This window comes from Solanum verrucosum, unplaced genomic scaffold (assembly GCF_900185275.1).
Source record: "Solanum verrucosum unplaced genomic scaffold, falcon-dt-bn FXZP01000154.1, whole genome shotgun sequence".
Lineage (NCBI taxonomy): Eukaryota > Viridiplantae > Streptophyta > Magnoliopsida > Solanales > Solanaceae > Solanum > Solanum verrucosum.
In genome coordinates, this window is record NW_026020217.1 from 1,206,723 (window position 1) to 1,233,155 (window position 26,433).

The 26,433-nt window shown below is 30.7% G+C and overlaps 1 long non-coding RNA gene across 1 annotated transcript in view; it reads left to right on the forward strand.

Annotated features, from left to right (window-relative positions):
• Nucleotides 1-26,433, forward strand: part of LOC125830758 (uncharacterized) — a 187,194-nt gene that overhangs the window by 27,761 nt on the left and 133,000 nt on the right. Inside the window, exon 2 of the long non-coding RNA XR_007443158.1 lies at nt 14,769-14,853. This is a non-coding gene — a long non-coding RNA (uncharacterized LOC125830758). The remainder of the gene's footprint in view (nt 1-14,768; nt 14,854-26,433) is intronic.

A 26,433-nucleotide genomic window follows, 5' to 3' on the forward strand; every position in this document is an offset into this window, starting at 1 on the left:
ACGCGCCTTCCAGATGTGTAATTTTTTTTTTTTTAAAGTTTGACTAGGTTCAATCTAACAAAATGCATTTTTTTACCTCTTGAATTGTTAATGTCAGAAAGGATATTAGTTACTATCTTAAGTAGGCGTTTAATTAATTATAGGATTTGGAAGCCTAATTTCAAGTTTTTTTAAATTAGTGTTTGTTTAAGAAATCTGTACAAAAATTCTACTTTAAATCACGTGGAATGATCTAACCAAAGAGCAGAGTAAATATATTACTTAGTTAATATGCGTAAATACATTATTACAGTGGTGTTCGGGGATAGGGCAAACTATTATTATCAAAGAATAGTTAGTTACCACTGTTATTGATTTATTGGACCAACTCATCTCACTCATTTTTCTCTATATTTTAGTGTAGCAAAATACATATATCTGTATTTTGATCTTTCTCAATTTTTGATAGAAAATTTTTAATAAGTGTAAGTAGGGGTGTACATGACCGGGTTGGTTCGAGTTTTTCAAATATCAAACCAAACTATTTGTGTAAATTTTTTTAATTTATAAACCAAACTAATAAAATTCGGATTTTTTCGGATTTTTCAACCTCGGATTGGTTTGGGTTTTTCAAATACCAAACCAAACCATTGTGTAGAATTTTTTAATTTATAAATCAAACCAAACTAATAAACCTCGGATTTTTTCAAATTTTTGGATTTTTTCGGTGAAGTTTGCATACAAACATATAATTAACTTGTGCTCCAAATATTTCTTTAGTCCAACCAAAATACAATTATCTAAGGTGTTTCTTAAGAAAATAACACAAAATATGAGATGAGTACTGATGACACTAAAATATTCAATAAAAAATAATAATGAAATCATAATGTAAAATAAATATTGCAAAGTCATAATGAAAATGATCATAATTTAAAAGTACTAAAGCATGCTAAAATAAGTTTAATAAGTATTAGTTACATTACTAAATATTTAAGGAAAATTAAAATTAGATTATATATTTTAATTGTCTAAACCAATGTAAAACTAAAGAACAAATATTTAATATTATTGTCATTCTTAGTGTTGAATTGATTTTCTTTTTGCATTAGTATTAATTTGATTTTGATTTAAGTTTTATTATAATTATCAACATCTATGAACTATAATCTTTATTGAACCATTCCAAATTCTAAGTTTTAAACTTGAAATAATATATTAAAAGATAAAAACTATGAAATAGTATAAGAAATATTTTTAAATTATACAAAGTAAATATTTTTATGTATAAAATAAAATTTTAAAATTACATATATAATGTCGGGTTGGTTTGGTCTCGGGTTGTTTCTTTTTAGTTAAAACCAAATTAAACCTACCCAAATATAGTTGGATTTTTTTTTCCAATACCAAACCAAGTCAAACCAAACCACTAGTCGGGTTTTTTTTTTCTGTTTGACTCGATTTGTGGTTTGGTTCGGTTTTCATTTCGATTTTGTACACCCCTAAGTGTAAGATACGTAATTATATTTGAAAGTATATGTAGAATTTAGTATATATGTTATAGAATGTGTGTCTAATTAATAAAGTAGTTTTTCCAGTAATCATTTCCCTAATAGATCTAAATTAAAACTAAACGCAAATTAATATGAACATTAAGTATAAAAAATACTTATATTAATCATTATTTCTTAAAAAACGTTCAAATTTAACGGAGGAGTAATTATGAATACAAGAAATATTCCTTGGAACAAACAATTAGGCTCATAATGCTAAGAATATACTCCTTGAGATTTAAATATTGAACCTGGTCTTCATTGTTATCCAAGTGAAGGCAAATATAAATATAAATGGTCATCTAATATTCTTTCTATTCTTTTCAACAATTTACAAAAGATGTAGAATAATTCTCTGATCTAATTACATGTCTAATCTATTAGTTACCAAAATAAAGAGAGAACATTTCATGCACAAATAAAATTGACTGATGAATGTTATATTTTTTTTTGTTGACACTTTTTTATTTTATCAATCATAAAGCAAACTGGACAAGATATCTCGAATATCTTTATAAAAATATACACCCCTCCATCGCACAAGAGTCAAAGTATTTAAAAATCACGATGTGAATTTGTATATTTCTTTAAATGTATTTAAAAGAAATTTGACATATATAAAAAAATTCTGAAAAATTAAATAATATTAGTTGAATTAAAGAAAATACAAATGAAAAACTACTAAGTTAAACAAATTTTTAATATCATAAGTTAAAATTTTGGTATAAGGATTAGCAAGTGAAGCCATTACCCAAACGTGAAGAGATGAAAAGTAGAAGAGAAAAAGTACAATATGAGATGAAAAGACAAGAAGGAATTACCTTTTTTCTGATATATTCTCAAACTTTAATATTACCCATATTTGTAGCCACATTCAATATATATAGTGTCACCCCATCTCTTAGTTCAAACCTCATTTTCACATTTGGCATGGACTTTTCTTAGCAAAACAATGTTATAAATAGGAATGTATGTTGTAACAACATCAAACAAACAAGTAGAAATGCAAGAGTATGCTACTAACTAGTTGGAGATGATGAACAAAAATGGTATTTAAGTCTATCAAGGTGTTCCCTAGAGTTTCCTTGACCGCTTCATTAGGGTTTACATTGTTTTTTGAAAAGCCTTGTTGAAGTGTTTGGGGGAACTCCGGGACTCACTTTGAAATTTACACAAACGAATAGAAGTGCAAAAGTACTGGTTGTAGATGATGAACACAATGATTCACGTATATATAATCTATCAAGGTGTTCCCTAGAGTTCCCTTGACCACTTCATGAGGGCTTCCTTTGATGTTAGAAGCCCTGCTGAAGTGTTTGGGGGAACTCCCGGGCTCACTTTGAAATTTACCACAAACGAATAGAAGTGTAAGACAACAAGAGTATTGGTTGTAGATGATGAACACAATAGTTCATGTATAAATCTATCAAGGGGTTCCCTTGACTGCTTCATGAGGGCTTATGGGCTTACTTTATTGTTAGAAGCCCTGCTCAAGAGTTTGGGGGAACTCCCGCGTTCACTTTGAAAATTACAAAAACATGTAGAAGTGCAAGAATATTGGCTAGAGATGATGAGCATAATAGTCCATGTATATATCTCTATCAAGGTGTTTCCCAGAGTTTCCTTGACCGCTTCATGAAATGCAAGTGGTAGACCCCTAAGTTTGTACATATTTTTAGTTTTTCTTACTTTATCGTACATTGACGTTAATGAAACCTTAAAGACCATTCTACCCCAAAAAAATGTTTGGAACGCCACTGTCAACTAGCTCAAAATAATTCTTGTTAATAAAGTGATTATTATCATTTGATAATAAGAATGAGTGATAATTAAGTACAATATAGTTAGTTTCATAATATTCTCATTCGACTTCTAACATTTACTTAGGAAACATTGCATCATCTAAACTCTGAAGCCCTTTTTACCTTTTTAGAATTGGAAAAATACATTTTGTTGTGCAGAAGATTTATAAGAATTAGTTAAGATATTCCGTAGTAGTAGTAAAAAAAATGAGAGAAAATTCCTTTATTTATAGACAACAAAGGGCAGTGTGAGTAAGTGCTTATTGTCCAAAAGGTCACAACCCTTTGGAAAATTCACAATCTTTCGAAAAAGTCTCAACAAAATCACAATCCTTCGAAAATGTTACAACTTTTCGAAAAGTCGCAATTCTTGATCAGAAAAGTCACAACTCTTCATAAAAATCACAATTCTTCATTTTCCATTCACACATTTTGTTTCAACATAGAATAGCCTTAAATTTGTCAACTACAATAGCAAGTTAGAAAACGTACATGTTAACTATTACTAAACCAAGTTTAATTATAGTAAAACACTTAAATCCTTTTCAGAGAAAGTTTAGGATTCATATCTATAAATTCCTAACCCATCTAACAATCTTTTAATCAAGTTAATTTACCATGAAGATTTTTGCTATGAAGAGTCTAATTTGTATTACACCTTAGGGTTGCCTTAAATAAACCCCAAAAATTTCCTTCATTCTTTTACGTTTGAATTAGTAGTAATTCAATTTATTTTCGAAATGGGACATCTTTTGTACGATATTTCTGGTAAACAATACAAACATGAATGTCCACAAATCTCAACATGTTTCACTACGGAATCTCAAGATTTCAAGAATCCAAAAAAGACTCATCAAGCCGGTCATACACGACCAGTTAAGAAATTGTCAAGTTCCATTGATCATTGATGATCGCTACGTATTGGGACTTGGTGTATACGAATAAAATGCGATTTATGTGTACTTGTTTGATTCTTTTATTTCACAATGCCCCTTTGAGTGATATGTATCATTGTAATGACCCGAAAGGTCATTTTGGTAATTTTTCGTGGAAATGACTATTTTGCCCTTTCGGTAGTTGCCCCGAGTCCCATGTTTTGTGGTTGTAAAGTTGGTTTGAGGAAAAGTTGGTTAAAAAGTGCTTTGTCGAATCATTTGGAGTTTCGGGACTCGGATTGGATTTCCGTCGATTTCGGCAGTTTTAGGATGTTGAAACGGGTCTGTGTGAAGTTACGGAGTCGAATTCGGAGTTGAAACGAAGAATTGAGGTCCTAAGTTGCTAAAGTTGTGAAATTTTGATAAAGAGTTGACTTTGGTCAACATATGAGGTTCCGAGGCTCAGATTGAAATTCCGAGAGTACCGTTGGTTTCGGGAGGCGATTCTAAGTCTAGAATGAGTCTTGGTTGAATTTTTAGACGCTCCGTTTGAATTTCGAATTTTTTTGGCGTTAAACTAGTTTCTTGGCATCTTATTGAATTTCGGGTCAAGGAGTCCTCGAATTCAAATTCCGACGGTTCCATTGAGTCCGTAACGTCGAATTTAGTGGGGGTACATATTTAGTTTGTGTGCACGAGATTCCGAACGAATCCCGAGGGTCCAACGGGGACTTAAACTTTGGTGTTATTGTTGTGTTTCAGCTGCAATAGCAGTCCTTTTTAAGTCAAAAAAACAGTAGTCATTTTCCCCCAACTTGAAAAATACCCATTTCTCCATTTTAAGACTTTGAGAGCTCGAAAATAGGTGATTTCAAGTGGGTTTTCGCAAGGAATTCATTGGGTAAGTTATTTCCAACTTATATCTTTGATTTCCATCGATTATTTATGGATTTTAACATCAAAATTTGAGATCTCAACTGTAAAATTTGGGGGGTTTTGCCTAATCCGAATTTAATAGAAAATTTGAGTTTGTGAACTCATTTCAACTCCTTTTTCGAAACGGTTTTCACTATTGGATTCTAAATTTCTTGGGGAACATTTTTCACTGAAAATTTCCAGATTTCGAGAATATTTTCTGGAACGAGATTTTTTTGACCATTTTACCATTTTCTCCAAATTTCACGATATTTGTGTTGTTAGATTCGTATTGATTGTGAGATTCCATTTATGAATAGATTGTGGTGATTTGGAGCGTGCTCGGAAGGGTAAAACTCAAATTTAAGTTACTAGTTGAAGTGTTTTGAGGCAAGTGACTTCTAAACTTTGTTAAACTCTTAGACTACACATGACTACTTTCCTAATTGTGTTGGGGAGTAATGGGGATTGAGGATGAGTTTTATTTGTTGATTAAAATTGTTGTAATTGAAAGATGGGGAATAAAACGAGCTAAATGTGTTATATGTGACTTGAATTTGTTGAATAAGTCATGTGATAACTGATATTGAGGGGATAGAAGAGCATGAGTAGGCTATGATTGATACAGATAATGATGTTGAGACAGATGATGTGTAATACTATGATGTGGTAGTGATATGGTTGTGATTGAGACAAATGATGTGTAATACTATGATGTGGTCGTGATATGGTTGTGATTGAGACAGATAATGTGTAATACTATGATGTGATCGTGATATGGTTGTGATTGAGACAGATGATGTGTAATACTATGATGTGATCGTGATATGATTATGATTGATGATATATGCATATTCATTATTCATCTTATGTGTGAACTATCTGTTGCATGAGTTCTGAGACACTGATATGAGGATGGATGGATATGAGACATAGTTGAGACTAGCTCCGGCTAGAGATATATGAGATGGACTAGCTCCGGCTAGCGATTTGGATGCCGATGGGATCTGGTTTCGGCGGTGATACATGGTCCATGTGTGGCCCCCATGGGTTCTGATTTGAGTATTCAACGCGGTCTGATTACGTCAACAGATGTGTATCTTAGGACAGACATTCATCACGACTACATGACATCATTATTGCATTTGCATTGCATTTGACTTCATCTTTGTCTGTGGTGTGTGGATTTTTCCTATTTGCCCCTCTTCATGTGATATATGATCTATTTGCTCTTACATGAGGATATGAGGTTGATGTTGAGACACTGTTGGATATATCTGTTGATTATGAATTGTGTAGTATAGGTTGTTGGTTCGCTGTTAGAATGAAATTTTGGTGGTTCGGTTGGGATTGAAAGGAGTTGTTTGTAGCTGCTAGTTTAGCTTAGTTTAGTGTTACTTGCGAGTACCTGTTACTTTTGGTACTCACCCTTGCTTTTACACAGTTGTGTAGGTTGACAACTCTATCAGATCCGGCTTATTACTCATCTTCAGATTTGAGCTTCCAGACTTACTTGAGAGGTAGCGGTTCATTCCAGACGTGCCCTCAAGTTATCTATATTTATTGTTCTGTTCTATTCTAGAACTTTACTATGAGACTTGTATATTTTATTCAGATTCTGTATTAGAGGTTTGTACATGTGACAACCAATTCTGGGGTTATGTTGAGTTTATTTAAAGACTTCCGCTTATCTTTCTATTTTATTCTTGTTTTATAAATTCTATATCGTCGGGTTTTTGGGTGTTAGGCTGACGTGTCCGGTGGAGTTTGGACACGTGCCATCACATCTGGTTTTGGGGTGTGACAATCATATTCATGATGACTACAAAAGGTAGATAGATTTTGTGGTCACTTGTTACACTGTGATTCTATTTCTTGAATTCAACACACAATTCTGACTAGGTTCAACCTGACCAAAATGCATTTTTGTTTTACCTCTTTTCAATTTTTGGTGTCAGAAAGGATATTAATTACTATCTTAAGTAGGTGTTTAATCATAGAATTTGGAAGCATGATTTCAAATTTTTATTTTAAATCAGTATTTGTTTATGAAAATATGTACAAAAATTTAACTTCAACTTTAAATCACGTGGGATGATCTTATCAAAGCATAGTTAGCTATGTATCCAAGTATATTCACATGTATCTGAAAGACATAGACAAATCTCGCTTGCTTTCCTCGCCTTTCTCACATCTCGCTCACCACACTCCTATATATCGGTATCCAGATACATGTGAATCACACCAGATACATACATATATATGTATTTAGCATGCTTCACATGTATCTGGGATACATGACTATCTAGCTCGCCTCTCTCCCTATTTTATTATAGCTAGTAACAGAAATACATGTTTCTAGGTGTATCTTCCTCCATTTTTGGTAGAAAACACTTAATTAGTGATAAGCTACGTAATTATTTGAAATTATAGGTAGAATTAATATATATGGTATAGATATATATCTAATAAAGTAGTTGTTCCAGTAATCATTCCCCTAGTAGATCTAAATTAAAACTAAACATCAATTAATATGAATATTGTATATAATATTCATATTGATCATTATATCTTAAAAGACGTGCAAAGTCCAAAAACTGAGGAGTAAGTATAAATACAAGAAATACTCCTTGTAACAAACAATAGGCTCCTAAAGCTAAGAATATACTCCTTGAGATTTTAATATTGAACCTGGTCTTCATTGTTATCCAAGTGAAGGCAAATATTCTTTCTGTTCTTTTCAACAATATAATTTACAAAAGATGTAGAAGAATTCTCTGATCTAATTACATGTCTAAGCTTTTAGCTACCAAAATAAAAGGAGAACATTCCATGCACAAATAAAATTGACTCATGAACGTTATTTTTTTGTTGAAACCTTTTATTTTATCAATCATAAAGTAAATAGCACAAGATATCTAGTATATTTTTAAAAAAAATATACACACCCCTCCGCCGCACAAGAGTCAAAGTATTTAAATATCGCGATGTGAATTTGCATATGGGTTTTTAAATGTATTTAAAAGAAATTTAACATATTTAAAAAAATTCTGAAAAATTGTATAATAATAGTCGAATTAAAGAAAATAATTAATGATAAAAAGTAGAAGATATAAGGACCAGATGTAGTACTATACAAATTAAAAGCTAGTAAATTATATGAATTTTAAATATCATAAGTTCAAACTTTGGTATAAGAATTAGCAAGGGAAGCCATCATGCACCCAAACTTTAAGACATGAAAAAAAGGAGGAGGAAAAGGTACAATATGAGATGTAAAGAGACAAGGATCTGGAGAATTTCAAAAAAAAAAAAAAAAAAAACAAGGATCTGGAGAAGGAATTACCTTTTCATATATTCTCAAACTTTAATATTACCCATATTTGTAGCCACATTCAATATAGTGTCACCCCATATCCTAGTTCAAACCTCACTTTCACATTTGGGATGGAATTTTCTGATAAAAACAATGTTATAAATAGGAATGTATGTTGTGACAAACTAAACAAACAAGTAGGAATGCAAGCTAGAGTACTGCTAGCTAGGTGGAGATGATTAACAAAAATGGTTTTCAAGTCTATCAAGGTATTCCCTAGAGTTCCCTTGACCGCTTCACTAGGGCTTACTTGTTGTTTGATGCCCTGTTGAAGTGTTTGGGGGAACTCCTGGGCTCACTTTGAAATTTTACACAAACAAATAGAAGTTTGAGAGTACTGATTGTGGATAATGAACACAATATTTTACGTATAAATCTATCAAGGTGTTCCCTAGAGTTCCCTTGACCACTTCATGAGGGCTTACTTTGCTGTTTGAAGCCCTACTGAAGTGTTTGGGGGAACTCCCGGGTTCACTTTGAAAATGATATAAACAAGTAGAAATGCAAGAGTAATAGCTAGAGAGGATGAGCACAATATGGTTCACGTATAAATAAATCAACGTGTTCCCTAGAGTTCCCTTGAACCGCTTCATGTGGGCTGAATTACTTCATTGTTTGAATCCCTGTTGAAGTGTTTGGGGGAACTCCGGAGTCCACTTTGAAAATTAAAACAAGAACTGCAAGATCTAGCTGGAGTTGATGAACACAATGGTTGAAGCACTAGTATTTCCATACAATTAAAGTCATGAAGATTCGACGTTAATTTTTGTTCTTTAATTACCTAGAACTTTATTTTAGCCGTATAATTATCCATTTTGAGCTACAATATTGTATACTCATTGGAAGAAAAAATTGCACAATAAAAGAAATTCAAAAAATCAGCAAAAAAGGAAGAAGAAGACAAACGAGAAATTATTATACCAAAAGACACAACGATTTAAAGTGGCTTGGTCAATCGACTTACATCCACAAAGGAGATGGGCAATCCACTATATAAATATGAGAGTACAAAATATAGAGAAAATAACCTCAACCAATTCTCTCGGAATACATGGGAGGTTCACTCACGTAATAACATATTACTTGTGTCCCACAAATTCTCCCCCAAACCAAAACTCTCAAAGCCCCTAAGACAACATTATAGATGCTGATTAAGTTAGAAGGAACAAACCTATTTTGTTACATTTTTTTAAACTTTTTTTCCATTTACCTTCTTTCTTACATGGTAAATTTTGAATATATATATATACTAGATATAATATGCCCATGCTAAGCACGGGTCCAACGAATTTGGGTCGAGCTCATCGCATCGGACTTGCCTAGTGTGGGTTACCTCTCCTGTGTGGGTTACCTCTCCTATGTGGTTTGCGAGCTATTGCATAGGAGCGAGAGTAGCAGCTGCGAGTTTCTATTGTCAATCAGAAAAATTATTTGGGAGCATGTGTGGTTGCATAAGCTTTTACTTCTATTAACATTACTCCTTGTACATTCATATCCTTTGAAGTTCTCCAGGGGAAGGGGTGCCTACTTCCATTATTTAAATTATCTGTTTGAATAGCTTTGGACTTTCTACTCTTGTAAGGTCACATTTCGCTGAAAGCAAAAGTACTACAATGGATAAAAAAATATCATGGATCATCCCCAACAAATTAGTTCAGAGAAATGTCAAAGGTAAAATATTAATGGTAATATTCATAACTATATTAAGTTGTACTTATATACAATTAACAAAATATTTATTGTTAAATACTGATGCAATTGAAAAATCAAGCAAAGCGATTAAAGTGATGTATGGAAATATTATGCAATATCGAATTGCATATTTCAGAAAGGAACAAAAGCGATTGAAAAAATATATACACAGAGAAGAATGACATGACGTTTTTCATGAATTGGTTTCAATGTAATAGGGAGATGAAATATTTTTTTATTAGAGAATATAATTTCTAAAAATCAATCTAATAACAAATGATAGGACGTTGTTGATGTATTTCTTTATATTTTTACTGTTATTTTACATTGAAAAACATTTCAAACACATTCACAAAAGTATTCATGATAGATATTACAATATAAAAGTTCAATCTATTTGGCATCTTAATAAAAAGCAAGGAGGACCATCAAAACATACTAACAATTCCCCATTCAGTGCAATGGAAAATAAAGTAATTTTTTAATAGAGCATGTATCATTTCAAATAAAGAGATAATGATACGGTCGGCTAATATAATGATATAATTAATCTACAAGAAAAAATATTCTAACACATATCTTTTAACCCTCGCGTGAAGCGCGGCTATGCACCCTAGTTTAGTATATATGGTATAGAATGTGTGTCTAATAAGTAGTTTTGCCATTAATCATTTCCCTAGTAAATCTAAATTAAAACTAAACGCCAATTAATATGAATATTAAGTATATAAAATACTTATATTAATCATTATTTCTTAAGAAACGTGCAAATTTAACGGAGGAGTAATTATGGATACAAGAAATATTTCTTGGAACAAGCAATTAGGCTCATAATGCTAAGAATATACTCCTTGAGATTTAAATATTGAACCTGGTCTTCATTGTTATCCAAGTGAAGGCAAATATAAATATAAATGGTCATCTAATATTCTTTCTATTCTTTTCAACAATTTACAAAAGATGTAGAAGAATTCTCTGATCTAATTACATGTCTAATCTATTAGTTACCAAAATAAAGAGAGAACATTTCATGCACAAATAAAATTGACTGATGAATGTTATATCTTTTTTGTTGACATTTTTTTATTTTATCAATCATAAAGCAAACTGGACAAGCTATCTGGAATATCTTTATAAAAATATTCACCCCCTCCATCGCACAAAAGTCAATTACGATGTGAATTTGTATATTTCTTTAAATGTATTTAAAAGAAATTTGATATATATAAAAAAATTCTGAAAAATTATATAATAATAATCGAATTAAAGAAAATACAAATGAAAAACTACTAAGTTAAACAAATTTTTAATATCATAAGTTAAAACTTTGGTATAAGAATTAGCAAGTGAAGTCATTACCCAAACTTGAACAGATGAAAAGTAGAAGAGAAAAAGTACAATATGAGATGAAAAGACAAGAAGGAATTACTTTTTTCCTGATATATTCTCAAACTTTAATATTACCCATATTTGTAGCCACATTCAATATAGTGTCACCCCATATACTAATTCAAACCCCACTTTCACATTTGGCATGGAATTTTTTAGCAAAACAATGTTATAAATAGGAATGTATGTTGTAACAACATCAAACAAACAAGTAGAAATGCAAGAGTATACTACTAACTAGTTGGAGATGATGAACAAAAATGGTTTTTAAGTTTATCAAGGTGTTCCCTAGAGTTTCCTTGACCACTTCATTAGGGTTTACATTGTTGTTTGAAAAGCCTTGTTGAAGTGTTTGGGGGAACTCCGGGACTCGCTTTGAAATTTACACAAACGAATAGAAGTGCAAGAGTATTGGTTGTAGATGATGAACACAATGGTTCACGTATTTATAATCTATCAAGGTGTTCCCTAGAGTTCCCTTGACCGCTTCATGAGGGCTTCCTTTGATGTTAGATGCCCTGCTGAAGTGTTTGGGGGAACTCCCGGGCTCACTTTGAAATTTACCACAAGCGAATAGAAGTATAAGACAACAAGAGTATTGGTTGTAGACGATGAACACAATAGTTCACGTATAAATCTATCAAGGTGTTCCCTTGACTGCTTCATGAGGGCTTACATTGTTGTTAGAAGCCCTTCTCAAGAGTTTGGGGGAACTCCCGGGTTCACTTTGAAAATTACAAAAACATGTAGAAGTGCAAGAGTATTGGCTAGAGATGATGAGCATAATAGTTCACGTATATATCTCTATCAAGGTGTTTCTTAGAGTTTTCTTGACCGCTTTATGAAATTCAAGTGGTAGACCGTAAGTTTGTACATATTTTTAGTTTTTCTTACTTTATCGTACATTGACTTTAATGAAACCTTAAGGACCATTCTACCCCAAAAAAATGTTTGGTAAACGCCACTGTCAACTAGCTCAAAGTAATTCTTGTTAATAGAGTGATTATTATCATTTGATAATAAGAATGAGTGATAATTAAGTACAATATAGTTAGTTTCATAATATTCTCATCCGACTTCTAACACTTACTTAGGAAACATTGCATCATCTAAACTCTAAAGCCCTTTTTACCTTTTTAGAATTGAAAAAATACATTTTGTTGTGCAGAAGATTTATAAGAATTAGTTCAGATATTTCGTATTTAAAAAAATGAGAGAAAATTCCTCTATTTATAGACAACAATGGGTAGTGTAAGTAAGTGCTTATTGTCCAAAAGGTCACAACCCTTTGGAAAATTCACAATCTTTCTAAAAAGTCGCAACTTTTTCGAAAGTGACTTTTCGGAAAAAATCACAATCCTTCGAAAATGTTACAACCTTTCGAAAAGTCGCAATTCTTGATCAGAAAAGTCACAACTCTTCATAAAAATCACAATTCTTCATTTTCCATTCACACATTTTGCTTCAACATAGAATAACCTTAAATTTGTCAACTACAATAGCAAGTTAGAAAACGTACATGTTAACTATTATTAAACCAAGTTTAATTAGATTTAATTATAGTAAAACACTTAAATCCTTTTCAGAGAAAGTTTAGGATTCATATCTATAAATTCCTAACCCATCTAACAATCTTTTAATCAAGTTAATTTACCATGGAGACTTTTGCTTATGAAGAGTCTAACTTGTATTACACCTTAGGGTGGCCTGAAATAAACCCCAAAAATTTCCCTCATTCTTTTACGTTTGAATTAGTAGTAATTCAATTTATTTTCGAAATGGGACATCTTTTGTACGACACATCAAGTCATACACGACCAGTTAAGAAATTGTCAAGTTCCATTGATCTTCGAATGCAAAGTGATCGTTGATTAGTTGATCGAATTGACACATAAATATAGCCATTGTTCTGTGCTCGTTGATGATCGCTACGTATTGGGACTTGGTGTTAAGATTAACATGTCACACATATACAAGCAAATAAATGAAAATGATAGTCATGTCATGGCACAAGCTGTTTCAACTAAGAGTTGCAAAATATGTTACACTTAAATTGTATGAAAAAATTGTTTGATAGGAACATAGGTTGCCCAACTTGTACTCCTAACGATAATAGAGAATCCTAAGTTAATTGTCTAAATAAAAATATGGCAAGTGTAGGTGTCCTTAAATATTTTTATTTGAATTTATTTTGGTTTGATAAATGAAACATTTTACTTTTACTGTTGATTGTACGTAAGTTGGGTAAAAAAACACTTTGAAATGCGATTTATGTGTATACGAATAAAATGCTATTATGTGTACTTGTTTGATTCTTTTATTTCACAATGCCCCTTTGAGTTATATGTATCATATGCATGAGTAGATAGATTTTGTGGTCACTTGTTACAAAATGTGATTCTATTTCTTGAATTTCACACACAATTCAGACTTGGTTCAACCTGACCAAAATGCATTTTTTTTTTACCTCTTTTCAATTTTTGGTGTCAAAAAGGATATTAATTACTATCTTAAGTAGGCGTTTAATCATAGAATTTGAAAGCTTGATTTCAAGTTTTGATTTTAAATCAGTATTTGTTTATGAAAATCTGTACAAAGATTTAACTTCAACTTTAAATCACGTGGGATGATCTTATCAAAGCATAGTTAGCTATGTATCCAAGTGAATTCACATGTATCTGAGAGACATAGACAAATCTCGCTCGCTTTCCTCGCCTTTCTCCCATCTCGCTCACCATGCTCCTATATATCGATATCCAGATACATGCGAGTCGCATAAGATACATACATATATATGTATTTAGCACGCTTCACATGAATCTGGGATACATGACTATCTAGTTCGCCTCTCTCCCTATTTTATTATAGCTAGTAGCAGAAATACATGTTTCTAGGTGTCTTCCTCAAATTTTGGTAGAAAACACTTAATTAGTGATAAGCTACGTAATTATTTGAAAATATAGGTAGAATTAATATATATGGTATAGATATATATATCTAATAATGTAGTTGTTCCAGTAATCATTCCCTTAGTAGATCTAAATTAAAACTAAACATCATTTGATATAAATATTATATAAAATATTCATAGTGGTCATTATATCTTAAAAGACGTGCAAAGTCCAAAAACGGAGGAGTAAGTGTGAATACAAGAAATATTCATTGGAGCAAACAGTAGGCTATCAAGGTGTTCCCTAGAGTTCCCTTGACCACTTCATGAGGGCTTACTTTGTTGTTTGAAGCCCTATTGAAGTGTTTGGGGGAACTCCCGGGTTCACTTTAAAAATTATATAAACAAGTAGAAATGCAAGAGTACTAGCTAGAGAGGATGAGCACAATATGGTTCACGTATAAATATATCAACGTGTTCCCTAGAATTCTCTTGAACCGCTTCATGTGGGCTGAATTACTTCATTGTTTGAAGTCCTGTTGATGTGTTTGGGGGAACTCCGGAGTCCACTTTGAAAATTAAAACAAGAACTGCAAGATCTAGCTGGAGTTGATGAACACAATGGTTGAAGCACTAGTATTTCCATACAATTAAAGTCATGAAGGTTCGACGTTAATTTTTGTTCTTTAATTACCTAGAACTTTATTTTAGCCGTATAATTATCCATTTTGAGCTACATTGTATACTCATTGGAAGAAAAAATTGCACAATAAAAGAAATTCAAAAAATCAGCAAAAAAAAAAAGAAGAAGAAAAAAGCTTGTACCTATTAATAACTGATTTGGATGTAATTGTGCTAAATTTGATTGGATTCGTTTGATGAGTTGACACTTTGTTTAATTTATTCCGGATAAAAATGGTGTAGCACTTGATTTTTTTTTTTTATAATTGTAAGAAGACAGACGAAAAATATACCAAAAGACACAACGATTTAACGTGGTTCAGTCAATCGATCTACATCCATGCACAAAGGAGATGAGCAATCCACTATATAATTATGAGAGTACAAAATATAGAGAGAAATAACCTCAACCAATTCACTTGGAATACATGGGAGGTTCACACAAGTAATAACGTATTACTTGTGTCCCACAAATTCTCCCCCAAACCAAAACTAAGTTCAAATTCTAATTTCAAGTTCTAAGTTCAAGTTCAATTTATAATTTCAAGTTCAAGTTCTAATTTCAAGTTCATGTTCAAATTCTAAGTTCAACTTCAATAACTAAGTTTAAGTTCAAGTTCAAGTTCAAGTTCAAGTTCTAAGTTTAACTTCAAATTCTAAGTTCAAGTTCAAGTTCTAATTCAATACACTAATTCAATGTAGTCTTTAAAAAGTAAGCAGTGCAATGTATATATTAGTCTTTAAAGAGCAATAACAGTTATCTAAGTATAAGATTTTGTCTTTTGTATTAGTCTTTGTCTAATATTGAAGCCAGAGAAGTTGATTAAAATATTTAATGAATGTTTCTAAAGAATAATTACAGAGTATGTAGTGAGCCAAGACTTTTTCTAATACAAAATCTCCCAGCGACTAATGTGACTTGTTCATGCCTTTCAAATCTATCTTACTCAGAGGTGAATCTAGGATTTCTAGAAGTGAATCTATACAAAACAAGTCATCCTAAGCTACTCCCATTACTTCATCTTTTCCTAAATTAACCTAAGACTAACATTAATAATAACATATCTCAATTAAAAATAAAACAGAGGGAAAATTACAACAATTTCACTTTGGTTTGTAAATGACAACATATTCTTCCTAACTGAAGTAAAAATGAGTTTGATTGATCTTAAAAATGAACTACGGATGACATCCTATTAAGGATTCTAAAACGACGGTGAGTTTAATTATACAGTAGAGTTAGATGTCTTCTTATCACAGTAGACAACATTTCCTAATTTAGTTTCAATCAATGTTGCCTATTAATATTCACATATGGTAGACTCTAGTTCTAAGCCTTCACACAATGTGTTTTTTCTGTATACCAAATAATAAGTTTTAATTATATCATCAAGAAGGAACAATAAAAGAAATTAATAACTCTACCAGCAAAGCTGGGGTTTGTGAGGCTATACCATTCCTCATACTCAGTATCTTGAAAGGGAGGCCCCTATTGAATACATTTATTAGTCACACATCATGAAAATAGTATGTGTAGAAGAACTTTCACATGAAATGCCACAACTAATTAAGAATATAACCGAAACCTGAATTCAAATCATAGGGCAGGAAGACAAAAAAGTTACGTTTGGAAGGACACTTTTGTATGTGCCTACAAGTAGCCAAAATTAAATGCTCTAAACTTGAGTACAACAGTTCACCATAGTCTATAGATACTAGGAATTCACAAGTTGAGTACAACAATTGTGTTAACATTCATATAACCATCCAACTATATTAAGTTTAGTGGTTGTTGAGATACTAGACAAAAGCAATCAGCTTTGTAAAAAATCTTTGACTATCAATTCTGTAGCTTTTCTACATGAAACACATCTGGAAGAAACAATATTCAGCACAACCATACATTAGTTTTCATATGTAACACAAACTATATTTACCTTCATAGAACTTCTCATTTTAAATTATGCATGAGTAGAACTTCAGTAAACTCCTTAATGATATTTGAACTTCTATCCAGTGTCTTGAAAAAAGAAAGCACTCATTCTTCATATCCAGAAAGGTAGTTTCATCTGCAAAAAAAGTAATTCATACATTCCAATTACAGTGGCATTGACAAAAAGTACACCATGTCATTGATCATCCTCAAACTTTTATGAAGGTTAGGAAACAGTTTACCTTTATTGCATTATATGCAATAAAAATGTAGGCTAATTATTGAGTTAGTAATTAAGTACATAAAAAAAGCAGGATGTAAGCTTACCATGGGTGAAGATCTATACTTACAGTACAACAAACACATGAAGTGCTATACTTAAGAGTGATGGCTTATCATGGGTAAAGTTCCAAATAACAAAACCAACAGTTTCCCATTCAGGATGCAGAGAGTAGCCCATACTAGTATAGAATACATGAAAAAATTGGAAAGCGATAAAAAATAATTCATGAATTTCACATGGTAGTAATCTGTTTGTGTAAATATTTATAAGTGATTTGTTTGTGTAAATATTTTTTACACTTGTAGTGCATAGAAGTTAAGTCCTTGATTTTCTTAACAGGTACATATAAATGATTTATGTGAAGAAGAAAAGATAAAGATATGTTGTGTGTTGAACTATGAGAAGATCTTGAAAAAAACTCTGAAGGAAGTCACTCAAAATGAAAGCTTTCCAGCTTGTGCATTAGTCACTATGCAGAACAAGCTCATATATTCAGTCACAAGGATTTCAAATTTTTCTCACATATTTGGTGATCATATAAATCAATGTAGTCTTTGAAAAACAAGCAGAATCAATGTAGTCTTTAAAAAGCAAGCAGTGCAATGTATATATTAGTCTTTAAAGAGCAATAACAGTTATCTAAGTATAAGATTTTGTCTTTTGTATTAGTCTTTGTCTAATATTGAAGCCAGAGAAGTTGATTAAAATATTTAATGAATGTTTCTAAAGAATAATTACACAGAGTATGTAGTGAGCCAAGACTTTTTCTAATACAAAATCTCCCAGCGACTAATGTGACTTGTTCATGCCTTTCAAATCTATCTTACTCAGAGGTGAATCTAGGATTTCTAGAAGTGAATCTATATAAAACAAGTCATCCTAAGCTACTCCCATTACTTCATCTTTTCCTAAATTAACCTAAGACTAACATTAATAATAACATATCTCAATTAAAAATAAAACAGAGGGAAAATTACAACAATTTCACTCTGGTTTGTAAATGACAACATATTCTTCCTAACTGAAGTAAAAATGAGTTTGATTGATCTTAAAAATGAATTACGGATGACATCCTATTAAGGATTCTAAAACGACGGTGAGTTTAATAAAGTCTAAAACATAGAAGTCATCAAAAAGTGATGACAAAAAATGGATGTATCCACTTCCTAAATCTAGTTGAAGGGTAATTTGAACTCACAAGAAAAAACACCAACTACATTCCACATTTCCCTTATTTTTCTTTCAGTATGATCATATATCAGTCTCTTATACGATTGGCCTAATCTGGAACATTCCATTTCCTACATTTGATACATAGATAGAAGGTGTAAGCTGAGAATGATAACAAAAACTAACTTCTAGATTAGAAACAATTGTACCGTGAGAAGGATTCTGCATCATCCATAAGTTACCTCACCACTTGAATATCGAACTGACCTGCGATGAGGCAGAGGACATCAACAACTGTTGAGCACTCCATTAAAGAATTGTTGGTAGAATTCGGTGCTCCTCTTTACTGAAATCCTAAAATAGAAAACAAAGATAAAATTGAATAAGAAAGTAGCAATGAGAAGCAAGGACAAAACGAAGCTCTGATTTGTTTTTCAAAACCGAGGGTAAATAACTACTGATAAAATATTGACGAAAAAGAAAAGAAAAAACAGTGTTACCGTCGTCATTCTTCAACAACTTCTAATCTTAGAAATGAAGTTCTTCATCTGAAAAAGCTCTAATCATCACTCTCTCTACCGGCAAAATCATCATCGTCAATTTCTACTTCACGTCAATTGAATGTTATGCCCGATTTATCACAAATCGGTGGCTCAGTAGAGGAAGCGAATCAATTATGTTCGACTTTATTGGACCTAACTTTGACGAGCCTCTAGGTGAAAGAAACCCTAGAGTACTCTTGGGGAGAGGCGGAAGTATTTTTGGGGGCTGAATAGGAAAATATTGGGACTTTCATGTGGAATGGTTAGGGTTTACTAGGGGTGTGCAAAAACCGAACCGACCGATAAACCGAACCGAAAAAAGTGTTATTGGTTTATTGTTATTGGGTTATTGGGTTAACGGTTATTTAATGGTTTTACAAAAAAAAATTATTGGATTATCAGTTCGTTATTGGTTTTTACTATTGGGTTATTGGGTTAACCGATAACCCATTAAGAATATAATAATTTACTATTTTAATTTTTAGTTATACATATATATAATATATTAAACAAAAAATATTAATATAATTAGTAGTATATTAGACTAAAAATATAAAAACCCTACGCAATAATTAGCACTACTTAACAATTAACTCTCCTCTCTACTTTTAGTTATTTAACCTTTAGGTTTTACTTTTTAGTATTATTTATTTACTTTAGTTAGTTTATAATTGACTAATATTAGCTTTTGCACGATTGTAAATATCTGCAATTTGATTAACGTCAAGAATTCAGATTGTGTTTTTTTTTAGAAAAATAACATAAGAACTTCATTTAGTTACCATAAGCATGGCCTCATTTGATTCTCTTTATTGCATAAAGGGGACCTTGTTTTATATATTACGGTGATCGAAAATTGACCAAGTCTTTGTTGTGATGACCAAAATACAACAAGTTGGTCCTTGTTGTCCCGTTTGGAATGATTATTTCGATGTATGCGTATCGCGTCAAATTATTGGATAAGTCATATATTTGTTTTTGAAAACATTTTCTTATTGGTTAAACCGAAAACCGAACCGTTAAAGACCTAAAACCGATAAACCGAAAACCGATAACAAATATCTTATTGGTTTGGTTATCGGTTTAGCATATTTAAAAATCGAAAACCGATAAACCGAACCGATAATACTTATAACCGAACCGAACCGACCGATACACACCCCTAGGGTTTACCGGTTTTGGAATGGGATGGGAATCAATTTTAGCATTTCTGTTAAATCATTTTGGATTTCCTTTAATTATTTTGAATTATCTAAATTAAGAATATGGAAATTACATTTTATGAACTCAAAATAGTACAATTAACTATCAATAATTATTCTATATACTTATTAACATTGTTGACAAAAAAAATTTCGTGTCTAAATCTTAAATTATTTTAAGACAAAAAATAATTTTTCACAAATAAAATTAATTATTAGAGACAAAATAATATGTCACTAATAACTTAAAATTTGTGGCTAATGTTGCTCAATAAATGGCGCCAACTCATTTTTGGTGGGAAACTTTTGGGGACAAAATTTTAGTTACGAAAATTTTGTGTTTTGTCACTAATTAGAGTGACTTGTGTATTTAAACACAAAATATAAATTTTGTCACAAAAAATGAACAATTAGTGACAAATTTTATGTTGTGACTAATAATTTCGTAGCTAAATATCATATTTGTTGTAGTGATACATACATACATATATACATACACACCAAACACATATAGACGTGTGCCTGTTAATTAAAAAAATTAAACATTTGCGAATGAACATAAAAATTTTCAAATAATAATATTATTTTTTGATATTTCTCTGTATTTTTGCATGAAAATAAATTGACGAAAGTTCTTTGATTTTCTTTCTTAAACATTCAATCAAATTAAATAACACTACTTATTTATTTTTTCTTATCATCTAGGCTATCTAAATTTAATGCAAATACTCACTTTTAATTTTTAATATAAATCAATACGAATAAAAAAACCCATCTTCAAAAAGACTCGATTGACTTAGTTAATAACACTACTAAAAAAAGACTCTTGTTCATTGCTAATAACACTACTAAACAATGTTACAACTCGACTGACTTTGTTATAAGGTTGTCAGTGATTTTAAAGAAAGAAAATCAACACAATTTCGTCAATTATTTTTCACACAAAAATACATAACACTCTTAAAAAGAAATTATTATTTTTTAAAAAGAATTATTTTTTGTTAATTTTTCATTTTTTAACTAAAATTAAATGACACATGTCGATTTAAAATAAGAAGTTGCAATTGAAGAATATATATAAAAATAAATAAATCATAAAAATAGTATTTCGTGTTAAAATGGAACATAAAAAATGGAGTTCAAGGGTTAAAATGGAACAAGGCTAAGATAAAGTGCCAAAATGAAAAATGTGGACAAGTTAGAGGGGTTGTATATGTGTTTGGCCATATATATAATTAGAAGGTATATAATTTAAATTTATAAAATTAACTTGATCGATAAATTAAATTTATTAAATTAAACTTTTGTTGATGTGTAGTTAAATTATATATATATATATATATATATATATATATATATATATATATCAAGTTAATTTTATAAATTTAAATTATATACCTTCTAATTATATAAATTTAATTTTATTGATCAACAAAAGTTTATCAATATCAAATTTAATATATAAATCTCCTTTAATTAATCATCGATATTTCTTTAATTGATAATGTATTTCATATTTGAACCACTAGTATATAAGACTTGATTTGTTAAACTACTCGAGGAATATATATATATAATTAATCAACGTATTTCATACTCCGATGAAGTATCCTTTAATTTACATGTCATCATAATTAGGAGGTGATCACTACACTTGACATCCATTCAAGATCGAACGTATATAATAATAATATCTAGCATTTCATACTGGAATGAATTATATGTTAGCTCTTCACCTCTACTACATCATGACATGAGATATTAAGTTTATGATTAGACGACGGACTGATAGGATTTGTACATTACTCTATAAATATTAGTATAATTATCTCCTAATTCATATCAACGTAGTTTCATACTCTAAATATGGGTTATAGATATTTTTTTATTTATTTCACGAATTCTAACATTTTATTTGTAAAAGTATACAAAATTGTTACACTTTTTGAACAATTAATCATAGGTGTAAAATGAAAATTTAATATTATGCACAATAGCAAAATTATGATTAATAGAAATATTTTAAACATACCGACCTCCGGATGTCGCTTTTATTAAAAGTAATTAGATATAATAAAAAATACCGACCTCATGAGGTCGGTATCACATTAAATTTTAAGATAAATAAAAAGTAATCATGTTAATTAAATAATATTGACATTGGGAGGTCGGTATTTTATACTAAATTATTTTTTAACTTATATAAAACCGTCATTCGGAGAACGATTTATTTAAAGTTAATTGAAAATATTAATTTATTACATACTATTTAATTTTACCGACATCTGAAAGTCGGTATTATAATTTTATTTTATTTTATTTTACACAAAACCATTATCCGGAAGACGATTTAAATAAAATTAAATCAAAATATTTCTCAATTTTGTTTTTTTTATATGGAGAAATGGAGAAAATCGCGTCTGCTAGTGCATATATTGTTAAAAAAGCGACGGACAACGTCTCTATGTCCGTCGCTTTTTTAAAAAAAATGTTTGGCCAACATTTTGACCAAAAAGCGACAGACTAAGAGACATTGTCCATCGCTTTCTTAAAATATTTGACCAAGAAGCGACGGACATAAAGATGTTGTCCGTCGCTAATTTAAAAAATAATTAAACAATTAAAATTAATAAAAAGCGACGGACGGCGTGACTTTTTTTAAAATAATAGATAATTATTTTTAATAAAAACCGACGGACTCTGTCACTATCTATATAAAATAATTAATTAGCAAAAATACCCAAAAAAAAGCGACGGACTAAGCGATGCCGTCCGTCGCTTTTAACAAAAAAAAATTTAAAAAAAATTAATTAAAAAGCGACGGACTAAGAGACGCTGTCCGTCGCTTTTTAAAAATGTTTGACTAGATATTTTGACCAAAAAGTGACGGACTAAGAGATGCAGTCCGTCGCTTTTTTTAAAAATTAATTAATAAAATAAAATAAATTTAAACGACGGACAGCGTGGTTATTGTTTAATTTGTAAATAATTATTTTTAATAAAAAGCGACGGACTAAGAGATGCAGTCCGTCGCTTTTTGTAAAATAATTTTAAAAATTATTATTTTAATTAAAAAGCGACGGACGGCATCTCTTAGTCCGTCGCTTTTTTGGAGCGACGCTGTCCGTCGCTTTTTCTTTCGTCGTTTTTTAGCAGTTTTTTAGTAGTGACTCTCAAAGCCCCTACGACTACATTGTAAATGTTGATTAAGTTATTAGAAGGAACAAATCTATATTATGGAGTCCTAAACCTCTACCTACAAGAAAATTATTAGTCAAATATTAAAACTTTTTCTTAAAAGGAAAACTTATTTATGGTGAGAAACTCAGGGTAATTAATACCCAACAGTTAGAACCCTTGCTGCTAAAATGAATCAGGATAACTCTTTTTTGCGCATGAAAGTTCCTTCTGTGTTTATTTCAAAAAAGCTGGAAGCAGACAAAGTGGAAACTCCTTTTATTAGGCTCACAAAACCATCTTTTGAAAACACTATATGTAATAGTACTGATAATAGTACTCATGAATGTATCAAAAACAATTGAATGTCATACAATACAATTAATTGAGTGCATCTTTTAATATATACTTTTTTAAACTTCGGTGTGTAATAGCTTGAAAATCACATAGGTAATGTAAACTAGGGGCGAATTTAGCAAGGCTCATGAGGTATCACGTAACATTGCTTTCTCGGGAAATTTTACTAAATATGTATAGAGTAAAAAGGAAAAAAACAAAGATTACGATATATTCTATATATTTGAAGAGAGAGTTTCAACATGTCAGCTTATTGGCATTAGATGAAAGTTTAAGGGTATAATGGTATTTTGAAAGATCAGTTTTCTTAAAAGGGGTTGTGTTTTCCGCTTTATTCCTTAGACCACATCAACAGCTCCATAAAAGACCCATCATTTTCTGTTAAATTACAGATGATGACATTGAATGTGATGAGACCCATTGAACTACACTACACTTATGGTCAGTCTGTGTTCCCCCCCTTTTTTTTTCCTTCATAGGAGCTCCCACCCATTTTGCTCCCTTGGTGACTCAAACTCGCAACCTTCGAGTTGAAAGTGATGGGTGCTTACCATCCGAGCAACTCCCTCTCGTCAGTCTATGTTCCCTCAACTTCTTCCTTATTATTTTTTTTTTAATAAAACACTTTAGGGCCATTGTCCATTGATGAGATTGGAATTTGTCCTAAATAGATTTTTTTTTAAAAATGAAATATTATTAATTCAGATTGAAAATGTATATATTAAATAATATTTTTTAAAGTGTTATATTATATTAAAAAAGTTACGAATATGAAAGATTTAATTAATGATCTTATATGATTTATAATATGTTAATTACAAATATTATATAGCAGAAATAATAATAAAATAATCAAAAAGTAAAATAGAGAGTATGAATGGTAATTCTTCAATCCTCTCTATAAATGAAGAATAGGGAGTGAAATAGAGAATGATTGAAGCGAACATTCTCGATTTACTCTCCAAATATAGAGTAAAATAAATGTGGATCGAAAGATAGTTTTATAGGTTTTTTGGTTTCAAGATATTCAATAATTGATAAATATGATCTTTAAAATCAAATTATGAGTAAATATAAATAATATTCTTTAAAAAAAATATCATATAAAATAAAATGAAAAAGTCAATAGACTCCTTACGCTTCACAGAGAATTTATTGTGATTGAAAAATATCTTCCCCTACTATATTATATTTTTAGATAATTGAGATTTAAAATTTTAATTAAAATATCAATAGTTTATAAAATTTATAAATATAAATAATGCATAACTTATCCTAATATTTTGTATATAAATTTTTATAATGTCAGCACGGGCCATTTTATCTAGTATTATTAATGTGACACACCTTATTCAAATCTCTGCATAGGCTCAACTGGCTTTTGGCTGGGAAATGTGTTCAAACCTTTCTGGCCTCATCTTGTTACATTTTTTTTATGTTTTTTTTTTTCATTTACCTTCTTTCTCACATGGTAATATTTTGAATATATATATATATATATATAATATGTCTGTGCTAAGCACGGGCCCAACGAATTTAGCTTCCTTGTATTAGCGTAACATTTATTCTTACACTTGGTAAATATAGAATAAATGAATTTTCATAAATTTAAACAGGCAAAATGATAGAAATATTGAGACAACACATAAAAAACATTACTTGATAAGAAAATAAACTTTTAACTTAACTTAATTTCAAAAGATAGCTCATACAGAGAGAATTATTCACGATCATAACAAAATCAAGTCCCTCATTCACAACCAACCGGGGAAACTTCATATGACACGAGATACTTCGTTGTTATACTATAAAATAAGATTACAATAATACTTTCCATTCAAATTGAATAATTTACAAATTTACAAGTGTTGACAATATTAGCAAACCGTAATATGAGACTCGTAAGGAAAAAGAAGCAGGTTGAGTACAAATTATTAGCCCACTACTATCCCCTTATGTAATCAACAACAACCCAGTATAATCCCATAAGGTGGGGTCTAAAGAGGGTAGAGTGTAGTATGCCCTTACCTTACATTGTGAGGGTAGGGAGGCACTATCCCCTTTATAATCATTTTGCCTAAGCATCCACTGACAAGATGTTTATGAAATTGTTTCATGGTTAGAAATAATATAGATCAGGGCAAGATGTAGAACAATCATGAAGCTAATGACTATGTTAAACTTGGCAACTTAAACAAATTGGAATAAAGTAAAGGATCACATATACATGTTGTTTACCTGTGTTATAAAAGGATGTTGCAATTCCAAAGATGATCTTCATGAAAGATTAAGAAACTGCACCGGCCAAAGCTTCACAAGCAGCCTTCAATGATGTAGGTTTCCCTCATTACCTAAGCATCTAACTTCATTATCTAACTTACCATCTGAGTTTGGAGACCTCTGTTTTAGTAGCCCTGCATCATAGTTTGACTGGTATGTGCATACTTTGAAGGGAAATAAACAAGAAAGCCTTGAAGGTGCGGAAAATATGTTCATATCAGGATCTTCGATTTCTAGTGACTTTTTGTGCACTTATAAGGACTCAGTTAGTATAGATGCTAGAGAGATTTTTTTAGAGAACCTTTTATTTCTTGCTTATCTTTGGTTGTGTAGTGGT